Here is a 14765-nt window from a genome sequence, read left to right as displayed (position 1 = left end):
TAACTACATTCTCACAACATCTGTTGAATTTATTACGAACACTACAGTGACTGAATAGACAGTTGAAAGCATTCTTGAAAATCCTGCTCTCTACTTTTAAAAGATAACGGTCTCTTTCATCAGATGTCATGGGCAAGGGTCATGCCGTTTCTGTAAATTTATGAAATCTATTTTGTATGTACATGAAGACATATAATAAGTAACCCTCCCCCTACACACACACACACACAGTCATACGCACACATACAGTTTAATGTTAAGTCATAAAGCTGAAGATTTGGGGGGAGGCATTAAAAATAGAATGTCCCCCAAAAGCAATCAAGTAAATTCATCAAAGAAAAAGTGGTTTACAGACTCCCCTGAAAGAAGCAGTGTACATGTGAGGACAGAGCAAATCTCTTTGCCATGTGTATTATAGAATATTCATTGGTGTGAATAGTACAAATGTTTTCTTCTGGTACAAACTCTGTGTTTGCAAATTACAAGAAGCATTGTTTTCAAAAAGCTCCCCTTCAAAGAATGTAACTGGTTTATATGAGTAAGCAGTTACTGTATTGCACTTAAATGTTACGTTGAAGGACATGCAGCTTCGTTTTCTGTAGATCTGTTGGTTGTAAACCATCTCTAAAACTAAAGTTAAAGTTCTCATAGTCAGAGCTGGGATCATAACTGGTATTTAACCTTTGCATCTTCTTATAAGTATCCTACTAAGAATATAACAGAATCTGGAAGCATCTGGGCTTTGAGTCATTTCAGCTGAGCCCTCTTTCAAATCTGACACCCTCCTCTCAAAATGCACAAACTTGAGCAGAAAAGGCAAACAAACTGGCCTTTTTCTGTGTGTGAAAATGTATTCATTCTGTATTTTTAAAATATTGTAATTCTCCACTTCTGGGGGGAAAGTATTTGAAAATTGTATAATATAATAACTTCAAAATGAGAATTAGAAAAACAAAAGTTTGGGGTTGGTCTCAGTGCTACCTAGAAGAATCAAAGGTCATGGCTTTCCCAGTATTGTCCCAGCCATTTCTCATATGTATATAATATAAACCGTGACAAAAACACTGCCTTTATATTATTTAGCAATATGTTGTAAATAGCAGTATTAAGCTCTTTTTTTTTTGTAATAAAGATCCTTTGATTTGAATATAGTACAATAACTGAACTGATAAAGTCAATTATTATTTTTTTTTAGCTAGAGGCAATTTCAATTGTGGATTTTTGTTGTTCGTCTATTGTTCTGAAGACTTTGCATAATTTATTGGTTTAATTTATCCTAATTTATTTGATGAAGGTGTACAATTTTGTATGACCAAGGATGTACTGTAATATTAATTGATATGATTTAAAAAAAAATGAGACTCCCTGTCCATATTAAAAAGAAAATAAAAAGGTGCAGTAGACAATTGATTTTAAAGTAAAAGTTAAAAAAAAAATTTAGTTTGGCAGCTACTAAATTTTAAAACAGGAAATAAAACGTCGTGGGTAGGGGAGGGTGGGAAGGGGGTTTTACTTTGTGTGTTTTAAGCTTTTGTATACTCTCCGAACTTTGACCTTTTTCTTTGTACCACTTAAAGGATACAGTAGTCCAATTGCCTTGTGTGCCTTCCATCTTCTCTTAACTGAATGTATGTGCAGTATATATGCAAGCTTGTGCAAAATAAAATATACATCGCAAGCTCAGCGCCGTTTGGTTTTGTTTTAAATGTGACCTTTAATTTTTGGACCTGTGTCGACAACAGGCTGGTTGCGACTGTAAGATCGATTATGGACTTGCCCTTTCATTCGGTTCTTAATTATACAAACCTAACATCAGTTCTTAATTATACAAACCTAGCATTGGTGCCTGCAGCTCTCGGAAATGATCTCTTCTTTACTCCAGATACTTGTAGTCGTTGGCTGGATGTCTCTCTGGAACCTCTTCTTACAGACATAACGTTAGCCCTCACAATATAAAACCGACAAAAGCTTTGGCTCAAAACAACGCGAGCTAAAATCAGTTCAAATTGCTAATGTCTAATGATTTCAAGAATAAGGGAAGGTGTTCCTAAACATCATAGGATGGCAAATATGTTACTTGAAATATGGGGCGTAAGAGCTGGTGTTGTCTCTACTCTGGTTGAACTCAGAACTAAGTGGTCATTTAAAATTTCAAAAACCTTTCTGAAATCTTCCTTTAGAAATGGTTGGTGGCATGTTTCCTACTAAGAACATCGGCTGTATGGTTTTTAGAATTATTTCCGTTATCTCTTTTGCTGTGGTTTAAAATCACATCAAATCAGAAGCATGAAGAATGAGCAGAAATCACTGTGTACTTGAGATTGCCCCTATTAATGCACCGTTCACAGCTGCACCTCCTTTCCGGCTTCCATATTACTGTGGACTGAGTCTTAATCTTACAGATTTCTTCCTTGACTTTTACCTAAATGATGAAAGCTTTACATTTTGACCCTGTTAACATGAGGGTGTTTAGGATCAATGCAATATCACAACTATTAAATGATAACCGTTTTTCCACTTTCAGCTCTTTTTCTATCAATGGCACAAATTTATATTCCAGCCTTCCTAACAAAATTGTTCAAAAGAGCGTGCCTAAGCCCCTCTATGCCAAAATATTTATTCCTTGATTGGAACGAAAAAGGAATCCCCCCCCCCAACACACACCTGCTCTTGAAAGAGAGAAGGCATTTGCAGTAATGTAATGACCAGTCTTCTTGTACTTATTCAATACTGATCTGCTTTAAAACAGATTGGATAATCCAGGTAGCGACTAATCACTAAGAAGTTACAGCAGGTAGTAATGTTTTCTGTTAGGAGGTTTATTAGAAATATAGCCTCAAATCATGACTTTTGTGACCCAATTATCTAATGGCATTGCTCTAAAATACAGTGTACCTCTAGTCTCAACACTGACCGGAACCCTGACCACACAACTTTTCCCACATACCTGTCTCGATGTCTGCCGGTCTGTGTTATTCTTGGGAGTATAAACTTCACCAGCTGACAATAAAGAAAAGGCCGGTTTTGGGCCCTGGCCGGTTGGCTCAGTGGTAGAGCGTCGGCCTAGCGTGCGGAGGACCCGGATTCGATTCCCGGCCAGGGCACACAGGAGAAGCACCCATTTGCTTCTCCACCCCTCCGCCATGCTTTCCTCTCTGTCTCTCTCTTCCCCTCCCGCAGCCAAGGCTCCATTGGAGCAAAAGATGGCCCGGGCGCTGGGGATGGCTCCTTGGCCTCTGCCCCAGGTTCTAGAGTGGCTCTGGTCACAACATGGCGATGCCCCAGAGGGGCAGAGCATCGCCCCCTGGTGGGCAAAGCGTCGCCCCATGGTGGGCGTGCCGGGTGGATCCCGGTCGGGCGCATGCGGGAGTCTGTCTGACTGTCTCTCCCTGTTTCCAGCTTCAGAAAAATGAAAAGAAAAGAAAAGAAAAAAAAAAAAAAAAAGAAAGAAAAGGCCGGTTTTATTCACTCTTCATTTTTCATCAGAAATGATTGACAAGTTTTTCTTAAAAACTAACAATGAAAAATAATCGCATTTTCATAATTATTTTACTAACATATGCTGAGGTGACAGATTAAGGTGCCTGAATAAAAATCAGAAGAAAACATCAAACATTTGCATTGTATCACCAAGTTTTAGGGGATCTGTGAACACTCATAGTTTAAAAGGCATGAAATACAAGGGAAGCATACATAAAGGAAAACAGTTGATTTTAGAAGTTGTAGAAAATGGCTGATACAAGACCGAAGCAAAATGGTGAAAAATTGTTAAAGAGAGAAATGGTGTTACACCCTCCTTCTCCTACAATATAACTCTTTGGAGGGAGATTCCAAACAGTGGGGTAAAAACCTGAAGGGTAATGTTTTGAACTAAATTAAAAATAATCAAGACAGCACAGTTCTGGGTGTCAGAGAAATACTGCCTCCAATCAGTTCATTTTTAAAATCTTTGTGCCACCCACACGGGGAAACCAAGGTAAGTCACTTAAGCCTTGGGTGTCCAGGGGAATCAAAAGAATTATAAAAGGCTAAAGGAGTCGTAGACGCATGCAGCCACCATACTGACTTTGAAGTATTCCAATATGGAAAAAAAAGTTTATTAAAGTGTTTATGCTTTTTCATCCAAAAAGGCAGTTGAAGTTGCAGGTCAAGGCAGGAACTAAACCCTAACGTTGACCAAGTGTGACTTGGCACCCTGTTCTCCGGCCTCCATCTCCCTTCAGTAAGTGTTTCTGCTCTTTGACAAGTATTTGGTGCTCTTGCGACACTCCGGCCTCCCTCTGTTTATAGGGACGAGCCATCGAGTAGAGATGACATTAAGATATCACTGTCTTGCTGTGTTTCCCCTCCAGTGGCATATGCATAGAAAGATACATGGTACCCAGGGGCACATTTGACGTCTTCATATCGGGTCCAAAGACACCGAATGCGGGTGTGAGGAGCAGGAGGCCTTCCCCACCTAACGTAAGGCCAGGTGTTTCGAGTGGTGTCACTCATGGCTGCACCTGCCTGTCAGGATCCCCGTCTGTCCAGGTGTTTCTGCCTCCCAGGCTTTCTTCCCCTCCCTCTCTAGGGTTTGTTTCCTGCCCATGGTCACGGAGTCCTTCCCAATGTCCCAAAAATCATTCATAAGAACTCACGGAAGGAGGGACTCCTTTTCACTGGAGATTGCTTTCTTTTCCTGGTTACAGAGGGAAATAATTAGCACTGAAGAAATTTTAGAGCTAATCTAGCTCAGTGGTTTTTATTTCCTACATCTCGAGGGTAATGCGGTATTCTCTCAGGGGCCCCCAGACTGGGACCGCTTTAACCAAAGGAGCTTCCTCTTTCTATTGGGGTGCAATAAACAAGCAAATGTTCATTTAAAGAGAGCAGTTCTCTGCTTAAAACAACAATGATCTCATTGAGTATGATAGAACAGATCTCTAAGTAGGAATGTAGGTATTAAAAAAACAAGTCAATTCCATCAAAACTTGGTTTAGAGAAAAAGAGTTCTTTGCTGAATAGCACAACCCTCATTGGTTAGAGTAAGAGCCCTTTAAGGATGAATGTAAAAATTAAATAATAGCTTATGTGAATTCTACCAAACCTTTTAAAAAGAGAGATTATTTTTATACCATAGAAATGACGCAGAGCCTGGCACGTGGGTTTGGGGTGAATCCCCATTCATTCCCTTTTCTCTCCTTCCGTCTGTGGCTTTTGTTATCCCGCCATACTTTTAAAGTTGTGATCTAAGAATTACACCCAGGCCCATCACAGCTTCCCAGGACATTCAAATCTGAAGAGCCCAGAAATTCTCCAGGGAGTGAGAGCTCCTGTTGCACCTTTATCAGGTCCCCAGGCCCCGGCCCTCAGCCTCCTCCATATAGCGGCTGTGGCCACGCCTCTAGCCAGCCACGCTGGAGAAGGCCCCAGAATAGGAGTGGAGCAGTTTAGAAAGATTAAGGCGCCATAACAGACTGAAACAGAATCGCAGAGGCTGCCCCGATGCTGGCAAAGGGGAGGGTATTATTTGCAAAGCCCCTTGCTGAGTGGCCCAGGTGCTAGCTAGACAGGCTCAGGAGATAGTTTGGCAGCCACCCTGGAAAAAATGCCTGTGTCTCTGCAAATAAATCTGCTAGTGGAGAAAGCACTGGGTTTTCCCCAGTGCTGTGCAAATAGTACTCCGGGCTCTGCTGGTATTGGAAATTCCTTGGTGTGAGGAGCTCTAGACCATGAAAATGGGAGCTATGGATTTCTTGTCATTGTCGTTACCCTTGACCTGTTGGGAAATAATTTCAAAAATCAATAGTTTTATTTCCAGTTATTCACAACCAGAAAAATCTTTGGTAACCAGAGAAATGTTTTCCCCTATATTCCCATTCACAGCTTGGCAACTGACAGGAGGCTGAGCAGGAAAGTCTTGAAGTCCGACACAGAGGAGGGGACACATCATACACCCGAGCATGGCTTGGGCATGTGCATCTGAGTGTAGGTGTCCACATTTTATAAAACCTTATGAGTAATTAATTATATATTACCAATTATATTATATATTGGTAAAATATATAATATATATTGGTAAAATATATATTACCAATTGAGTATTATTTACATCTTTTCTTCATCTGATGGCCAAGAACTTGTAAAACCAACACTATGGTTAGATATGTGAGAAATCTCAGCAAAATGGATGGATTTCTAAGCAAAAAATAATAATAAAATAACAAAACATTTTCTAGAAGTAAAAAAAAAATTTAAGGAACTAAGGCCATAGAAAATATTGAAAACGTTGTTAAAAAAAAACTCTGCTCATTCCCAAAAGACACCTGGCCTTTATAGTTTTATGAGTGAATTCTATCAAATGTTAAAAAAAAGAAAAGATCATATTGGATAAATAGATCTGATTATTTTATATAAATAAGGATGTATTTATATAAAATTACCCAATGACCCAATTTGTTTTACAATGTCCACCTTTATTAATTTAATGCAAAAATCCTAAATTAAGATATAAGCAAATTTAGTTCATCGGTATAGCAAAATTAATACTATACTACAAACAAGCTGGGCTCATTAATTGTAACAAACTGGGATGAAGGAAGATTCTAGATTTCTGGGTGGAAAACAGGAAAGAAAATTTCTTGATATGTTGATTTGTTTTTCCTGCTTTCTAATGAAAATGGAGACAAATATATCTTGCTGGGACTGCCATCTAATTCAACCAGTCTGTGCTGCTGCCACCTAATTCCTTCTTTTACTCGAGCCGAGTAGCCTTTGCTCTCTCAACCTTTGTAGTCTGCCAGGTTGCCTAATTCAGAGGCCATCTCTCCTTTGAATACATTTCTTTGGAACTCTGAGTCTTTGAAAAAGCAGATTCCTCTAGTAGGGCTGAAAGATTTCCTTCAGTAATCTTTTAAAAAGAAAAGACATCTGGAAAAGTAATGGACATGGAGATAGGCTCTTCAGTCTATATAAAAGGAATCATGAAATTTTCATTTTCTGGACCACTGACTTAAAGTAAAAATCTATTTGTTTACATCCTAAAAAGACAAGATAGGCTATAAAGTATTGAGTTGGGCAGCACCAATCCTAGGTAGGCAATGACCGAAGCTTCTGAGAATTTAATTATATACGCGACAGGACATTGAAGAGGAATGTGGCAGTATTCATAACGTTTAAAAATGTGCGTGTTTTGGCTCTACCAATCTACATCTAGCAGTCAACCTTTTAGAAATATTTACACGTTGGAGCAGATAGAATCACAAAGCCACATATTCTTTTAGGTTCAAATGTGTGTTTTGTTTTTTCCTATAACTCAGCTTAATCCCTACGTCACGCTTCATCTTTGTCTGATGGTAGAAACAATCTCGTCACTTTCAGGCTGGCTTCCGTCCCTTTTGGTCCTTTCCTTAGCAGGGCATCTGCATTCCGGCATTTTAGAGAGAAGGCTTCTGGTTCTTGGCCATGTTTAACAATGTTTTCCCTTCTGGTCCTTGAGCAGGAGTCCCGAGCCATCCATTTCCAAGTTGTCATCAGGGCGCCATGTTCTGCTAATACAGCCATCACTGCACGAGGTTTCTGGAGGTCACACCGCTTTCCACGGAGGCATCCTCAGGCCATGACAGGCTCCATTTTTTTCCCTTCATATTTCTTCCAGTGGTCTGGATGCATGAGTGCTTGTTTGACTCTTTTCTCAAGTCATTCCGAGTCTGAGGCCCTCTACTCCTGGTGCTCGTATAATCTGGACCTTTCTCTGACCACAGCATGCTGACCCAGGGCACTTCTGCTATAGTCTCAGTGCCAGATAGAACATGGATACAAATTCATCTTCTAGATCGCAAACATCCTTTGCTGTTCTGTCACCTCTGCCCAATTGTTCTGTCACCTCTGCCCAAATCCCAGACTCGGCCCAGGACATAAGGAGCAGGTTTCTCTGTAAGGATGGGGTCTGAGTAAGTCTCTCTTCTCTTGGCCTTTGTTCCCTAGTCCAAGAAACTTCTAGCCACTGAGGGTGACGTAGGCTGGCTCCTCACCTGTCACCTCCTGTTCTTTGTTGTAGATGAGACTTTATGCCTTCATTCCTTTGGTGCTTAATTTTTGAAACTAAAAACAGTCTTTTCTAACAACAACAACAACAATAAAATACCAGCTCTAGCAGATTAAAATTCAAGACTATTGTCTCAACACTGAGTTTTAAGATCCTATTCAGAAATATAAGTCAAAACCTTGATTCTTTATTTTCTGCATTTGCTCCCCAAATCCTTTCTAGAAGCAGCAGTTGCCCTGATGGAACAAGGCAGAGACAGACCCTGGTTTGAAGCTGGAAGGACCTCAGTTAATGTCTAAATTTGATGTGGCATGTCCAGGGATGGGCATTGCAGGTTTATACGTCATCACAGAAAACTGTAGATAAACTGAATGTCCTTGACAAGGCACATTGTTTTGAAATTTTACTTTACACCTTTTTAAGGTAAATTTAATTCATGTAGGACTGGCCCCCAAAATAGCCATTTCTCTGTTATGTTACCACAGCTACAAAAAATTTTTTTTATCTGTTTTGTTTTTACATTTTATATGTAATTTTAGATGTAAGATATGTACTTTTTTTCTTTTGGTAAGATTTGTACTTTAATTTCATGGCCTATGGAATATTATGCACCTATTAAAAGTGTGAGCTTGAGCTATACTATGTAGTGAAATAAAAATTTACACATAATATGGTGTTAGTTTTCAATATAAATATAAGAATATATTTGTGTAACATGACTTTACTCGGTTTTTTTCTAAAGTGTTGGTATCTCTATCTACAGTGTATGTGTGTACACACACATGCACACACACGGAATTTGTAGGACACACCACCATAGTAAAAGTGACTTTTGAGGTGTGGAAATAAGAAAGGAAACACTTAGGTGAGGGGGTAATTTTTACATTTACTTTATATATTTCTGAAGTGTTTGATGTTTTCCAGCCAGCAAGCAAACCTTTTGTTTGTAAGAGGCATAGCTATTGAGAGACAAAAGCCCAGAGGGAGTTGTACCCTTCACCGGAGAGATGAAACAAGGTCTTGACCTGGATCGATGGCCCCCTGGCCTGTCTGTGTGCTCCTGGGGACTGTCTGCCTGCCCAGCCCGCCTCAGTGGGCAGGACTTTGAGGAAGGTAGGAGGCCCAGAGCCAGACAGCCCTGAGTCCAAAACCTCATCCATGGCTTGTTTGTAGTGTTTCTGAATCATTTGTTCCTTCACAGAATAACCTACCTCTCACACTGAGAGGGTGCTCAGTGAAAGGCAGGAGGAAGGAAAGGTGTTAACCGGGGGAGTGGGACACGTGGTTGCCCACACAGGATGGTCACTGACATGTTGAACGACACCCTTGGTGCCTTATTTCGTTTTCTCGCCTTTCCTGGTGAAGTAAGCATGTAGGATCCACAAACAAGAGAGAGCGACACACCTCGTCTTCAAAAGGAATACTCTCCAAATGGTGTGTACGAGTGTGTGTTATAAATGAAAGGGAGGGCATCATACACACAGAAGGTACATGCTGTTTTGCTTGGGTTAGTGTGATAATGAGTTGGCAGGTCCCTACAACAGGTAAGGAAGGAGTGAGGAAAGAGGCAGGAAAACTTCATTGAGGAAGACCAGAGAAGAAACAGATGTCACTAACATCATGCTGTAAATCTGGTTAGGGGGCAATATGGGGGAACGGAGGGAGTGGTGAGGTAGGCACCCTCAGATGCTGAAACTTGTTCTGGGCTTTGTGAGATTGGGTGCTCACACTTCGGGGAGCTGGAGACTTGGGCAGAGGGTGTAGGGAGGCAGAGCTGGAAGGCAGAGGGAATCTAGGCCACTCATACCCCCACCTGCCCTGACCTCTCACCCTGAAGCCTCAGGAAAGGGAAAATCAATGGGCTCCCTAAGTACCCAGGGTCTGTGGCTGGAATTTGACCCATGCAGAGTGTTTACTGATCTAGAGACGGATAGGTCCGAATGAGCTCATCTTTACCTTGAGAGGAAATTATGGAGCCCAGACCAAGACAAAGCCACGTTTTATTCAATGAAAATTTACCAACCACCTCCCCCATAGTGTACACACTATCCCATAAAACATCCACCTGAGTAACCTACTTTCCAAAAGTCAATTTTGAAAGATCAGCAAATAGGAAATTATGACCTTATAGAAAGCCAAAAGAGTTATTCCAGATATCTTACATTATTTCTCCTGCTGATCTATACCCTCGTTTCCCGCTACCCCAGTTTGCAAATATTGACTGAGTTCAAGGGCAGTGGTATAAGGTCTAACTTCAGAGTTAGCATGAGGTGAAATACTTAAGATGGTGCAATCCTGTTCTAATGAAGAACATATTAGATCCCAAGGTTGGTTATGGGCAGTTCTTGTCCCTTGACCCAGTTGATATTTGTTTTATCAAGTCAGGGACTATTTTTGTCATCATTGTTAATCTCCCTCTTGCCAGATCTGTTTTGGCCGAGGGCATGCACTTGAGGTATGTTAGAAGAATGGAGTGCTCTATTGTTGGAAAGAATTATCACTAATTCTGTCTGCCTACGGCTTCCTCAGCCCTGTTCATCTGATCTTAACACACTAAGCAAAATCACAGATGGAAAGTCTATGACCTGGTTCCAAGGAGTAGCTTTGGGAGCTGAAAGAGCAAGATAGCAACATTCTCATGATGGCTCCAGGTCTTCATTCTGTTGGAAAGAATTTTGACTTACCCATCAGGGGACAGCTTGATAATATTTTCCAAATAAAAAAAAACACAACCCACTGCTAAGTGGATAGGTCCAACTCATTTAGACACAGCTTTGACCTCAATGTTATACAAGTCTTGGCTCAAGGATTGCTGGAGACCTGGCCCAAGATCTCTGGAACTCAGAATGAGCTGGCACTTCTGATCCATGGAGTTTGAAGTTAAACAGACCCTGGTTCAGCTCTTAGTTTCTCTGAGCTTCTGTGTCTTCGTGTGTGAAAATAACCATAATAATGCTCATGCGAGATTGCTCTGAGGATTAAATGTGGTATTGTATTTGAAAGCATTTAACACAGTGCCTGTTGCTTAAAACGGGATTAATAAGTTTTAGCCTCCTTCCTTCCGTTCGGCTCCTCCAGCTGCTGGGGTATCCCCTTTCTCCACAGCATACATTTGACATGGTGGAACCAAGCCAGTGACACTTGAGGGGACACCACCAAAGTAAGAATGACTAGAAGAAAAAAAAAAGTTAAACCATGTTTGGAACATCAATAGTCCCTTCTAAATGATCTGAATATAAATAAACTCAGTGAGCTCTACTGACATTTGAAAAAACTGAGAATGTATAAACAAACTTGTAGTTGTGTGACTGCTTCCTACATCTGGACACAGCTAACAAAAAGTCTCCATGTAGAGACATTTGCTTGGGGAAAGTTTTTATCTCGACACCATTGAGGCCATTATATTTTTCTTCTATTATTAATGCTGTGTGTCAGTCCCAGTGAACTGGAGTATCCCCTGAGCACTTGTTCTCGTGATAGGTATAGTCTTTTAGACTCACAGCAGTCTCAGTTATGATGTTCTACCTAGAAGTCCACACACTACCACTTGTTTGACAGTACCATATCTCAAAATTCTGGTAGGTTATATAACTCTTAGCCACTTCCTCTCTTAGGATCCTGGGAAAGACTGGACTCCTTTAAGCTCCACCCTTTTGTGGGCATCCTGAGTTCTCCCAGTCATCTCATAACAAACTTGTTTCCTAACCTTTAGATAAAATGGCTATTTGCATTTATACAATAGGTGATCAAATGTGTATTTTGTATAAGCCAGAATTCAAAGATTCAGATGGAAATAATTGCTTCCATATGCTATACAGTCACTTCTCTAGTGCCTCCAATATGGGCAGAGGAAAAAATAATGTGAAGAACTGAGCACTGAAAACATATTTGTGCTTGATTTTGGAGTGATAACATATCAAACTTGACAGGAAGTCACATAGTGACTCCTGAATTTTGCCTCTGTTTCTTTACTCTTGATGCTTCCCAATATCATCAGAGCTGGACTGGAGGAAGAAATGGGAGGACACAAAGAGAACACTCAATAAATATTAGGATAATTAACATATTTTTATTCATTTCCCTATATGATAGCAATAACAACTAGAACGTACAATGGAAATAAAATAACAACCAAACCCACAAAATATCAGGAATAAAGCTATAAAACTATATTGTAAAGACATAAAGAGCTAAAGAAATTAAGAGTCAGATGATGAAACTAACACTAGTAATGATAATAATGGTAATTAACACTTATGTTCTCATAATGGGTCAGAAATAATCTAGATGATTTCTTTAATCTCAGAAATCTTATGAGGTATTAATAAAATACTCATTTTATTTTTTTAAAAAGAGAAACAAGGCCCTGGCCGGTTGGCTCAGCGGTAGAGCGTCGGCCTAGCGTGCGGAGGACCCGGGTTCGATTCCCGGCCAGGGCACATAGGAGAAGCGCCCATTTGCTTCTCCACCCCACCGCCGCGCTTTCCTCTCTGTCTCTCTCTTCCCCTCCTGCAGCCAAGGCTCCATTGGAGCAAAGATGGCCCGGGCGCTGGGCATGGCTCTGTGGCCTCTGCCTCAGGCGCTAGAGTGGCTCTGGTCGCAATATGGTGACGCCCAGGATGGGCAGAGCACCGCCCCTGGTGGGCGTGCCGGGTGGATCCCGGTCGGGCGCATGCGGGAGTCTGTCTGACTGTCTCTCCCTGTTTCCAGCTTCAGAAAAATGAAAAAAAAAATAAAATAAAAATAAATAAATAAATAAATAAATAAATAAATAAATAAAAAGAGAAACAAGGCATATAAAGGAAATGCAACTTTTGAATGGGAAGGTCCAAAATCCTAGTTTAGTTTGCCTAATTTGTTCAATAACTATACTCTGTAAATTAATGCACTCTCACTCAAGTTTAGAGCATGTTTATGGAACTTAACAGTTTTAAAGTTCATCTAGAAGAGAAAATGCTAAAAATAAAAAGCCAAAAAGTACTGAGAAATAAAGAATAAATTTTAAAAACTATTAAAATTATAATAAAAGTACGTAGGTTGTTAGTTACACTCAAGGATGTACAACACAGCCAAGCACACAGAGAACACAATAAGTACTTGGAGAATTAATGTGTACTTTATCTATTTTTTTATGATTTGCCCCAATAGATATAAATATGAAATATAAAGTCACAGTAATTACCTGACTTTCACTCCATAAGATGCCCTTTTTTCCTCCTAAAAGTGGAGAGGAAAATGCGTGTGTGTTTTATGGAGCAAAAAATACAGTAATTTATTAAATATTTTAACACATCATTTGGTTGAGTTTTTTTTTCTTATTTTCCTCCTTAAAACCCTAGGTGTGTCTTATGGTCAGGTGCATCTTATGGAGTGAAAAATACAGTAACTACTTTGTTATTAACACAAAGATCGAGAAAGCATATTAGAAAATTCAGAAATAGGTACAGTAAACAAGAATTTAGTCTAAAATAAAAATTACTTTCAAATTAGGAGGAAAGGAACTATTCAACAAAAAAGCACTGAGATAATTTGCTAAAAATAAAAGATTGCCATTTCATAATATATGTAAAAATAAATTACCAATAGACAAATGTTGATAATATATATTCACATTCATACACACATGCACATGCACATATGCAAACACACACAGGAACTTTCTGGAAAGCTCATTTTACCATCTTGTAATTTGGAAGACATTTTAAGTATCACAAACCCAAAAAGAAGTAAAAAAAAAACCCATAAGGAAGAAAAATAAAATACATGACAACATATAAAGTTACATCTCAGTAGTAGTAACAAAAAAGCATGAAAAAAGTTAGAGAAAATATATATTAGATACATATAGACTATTAGCCTTACTATATAAAAAGCATTTCTAAATCAGTAAAATTTTGTGCTACTCAGTGGTATATGGTCATCTGACATGAATAGTCAAAATAGCAGAGAAGAAATAAAAATAGCTAATGAATATCTGAAAATATGTTTAAGTTCACTGGCAATCAGAGAAGTGCAAATTAAAACATAATACTTTTTTTGCCAGTTAGAGTAAAAAAATGGAAAATATTGATATTCACTTTTGACATGGGCATGGGGAAATGGGCATTTTCAGACATTATTTTAGGATTATAAATAGGTATTTTTTAGAGGACAAATTGACAGTAACTATCAATTTAATATGATCTAGTAATTCTATATCAAGGAACTGGAAATACAAATTTATAAAAATATATAAAAATCTTCATTAAAGCATTGTTTTCAAATAAAAGGTAAAACATCATATATGAATTATTAAATAAAATACTTTATGTCTTTATTTGAAATACCATAGACTGCTTTTTAAAATGAGATAGATCCTTATATATCAACACAGAAAGATCTGAAAGGCAAATTACTAATTAAAAGGCCTAGGAGCATAATTATGTCGCACTATATTTTGTTGATTCCAAAAATAATGTTTTTCACATATCAGCACTTGAAACTGTGATACATCATGCAATTACAGTGTCTAATAATTAAAATACATAGCTTTTTTTCTTCTTAGTAAAGCAAAAACTCATGGCTTACCTTACAATTGATACATCTTAGATTTGATGAATTACAGTAAATTACCTAATCCCATTTACATTTAAAATTCTATTTATTTACATTATCTAACAGAATGAGGAACTGGGAGCTTAATTCATGCCTTGCCTATGTCCCAGGCTTAAAGGGAAATGAAGAACAGGGAGGAGGA

The sequence above is a fragment of the Saccopteryx bilineata genome, chromosome 2, assembly GCF_036850765.1.
Source record: "Saccopteryx bilineata isolate mSacBil1 chromosome 2, mSacBil1_pri_phased_curated, whole genome shotgun sequence".
Lineage (NCBI taxonomy): Eukaryota > Metazoa > Chordata > Mammalia > Chiroptera > Emballonuridae > Saccopteryx > Saccopteryx bilineata.
Note: the sequence above shows the minus strand (reverse complement) of the source record.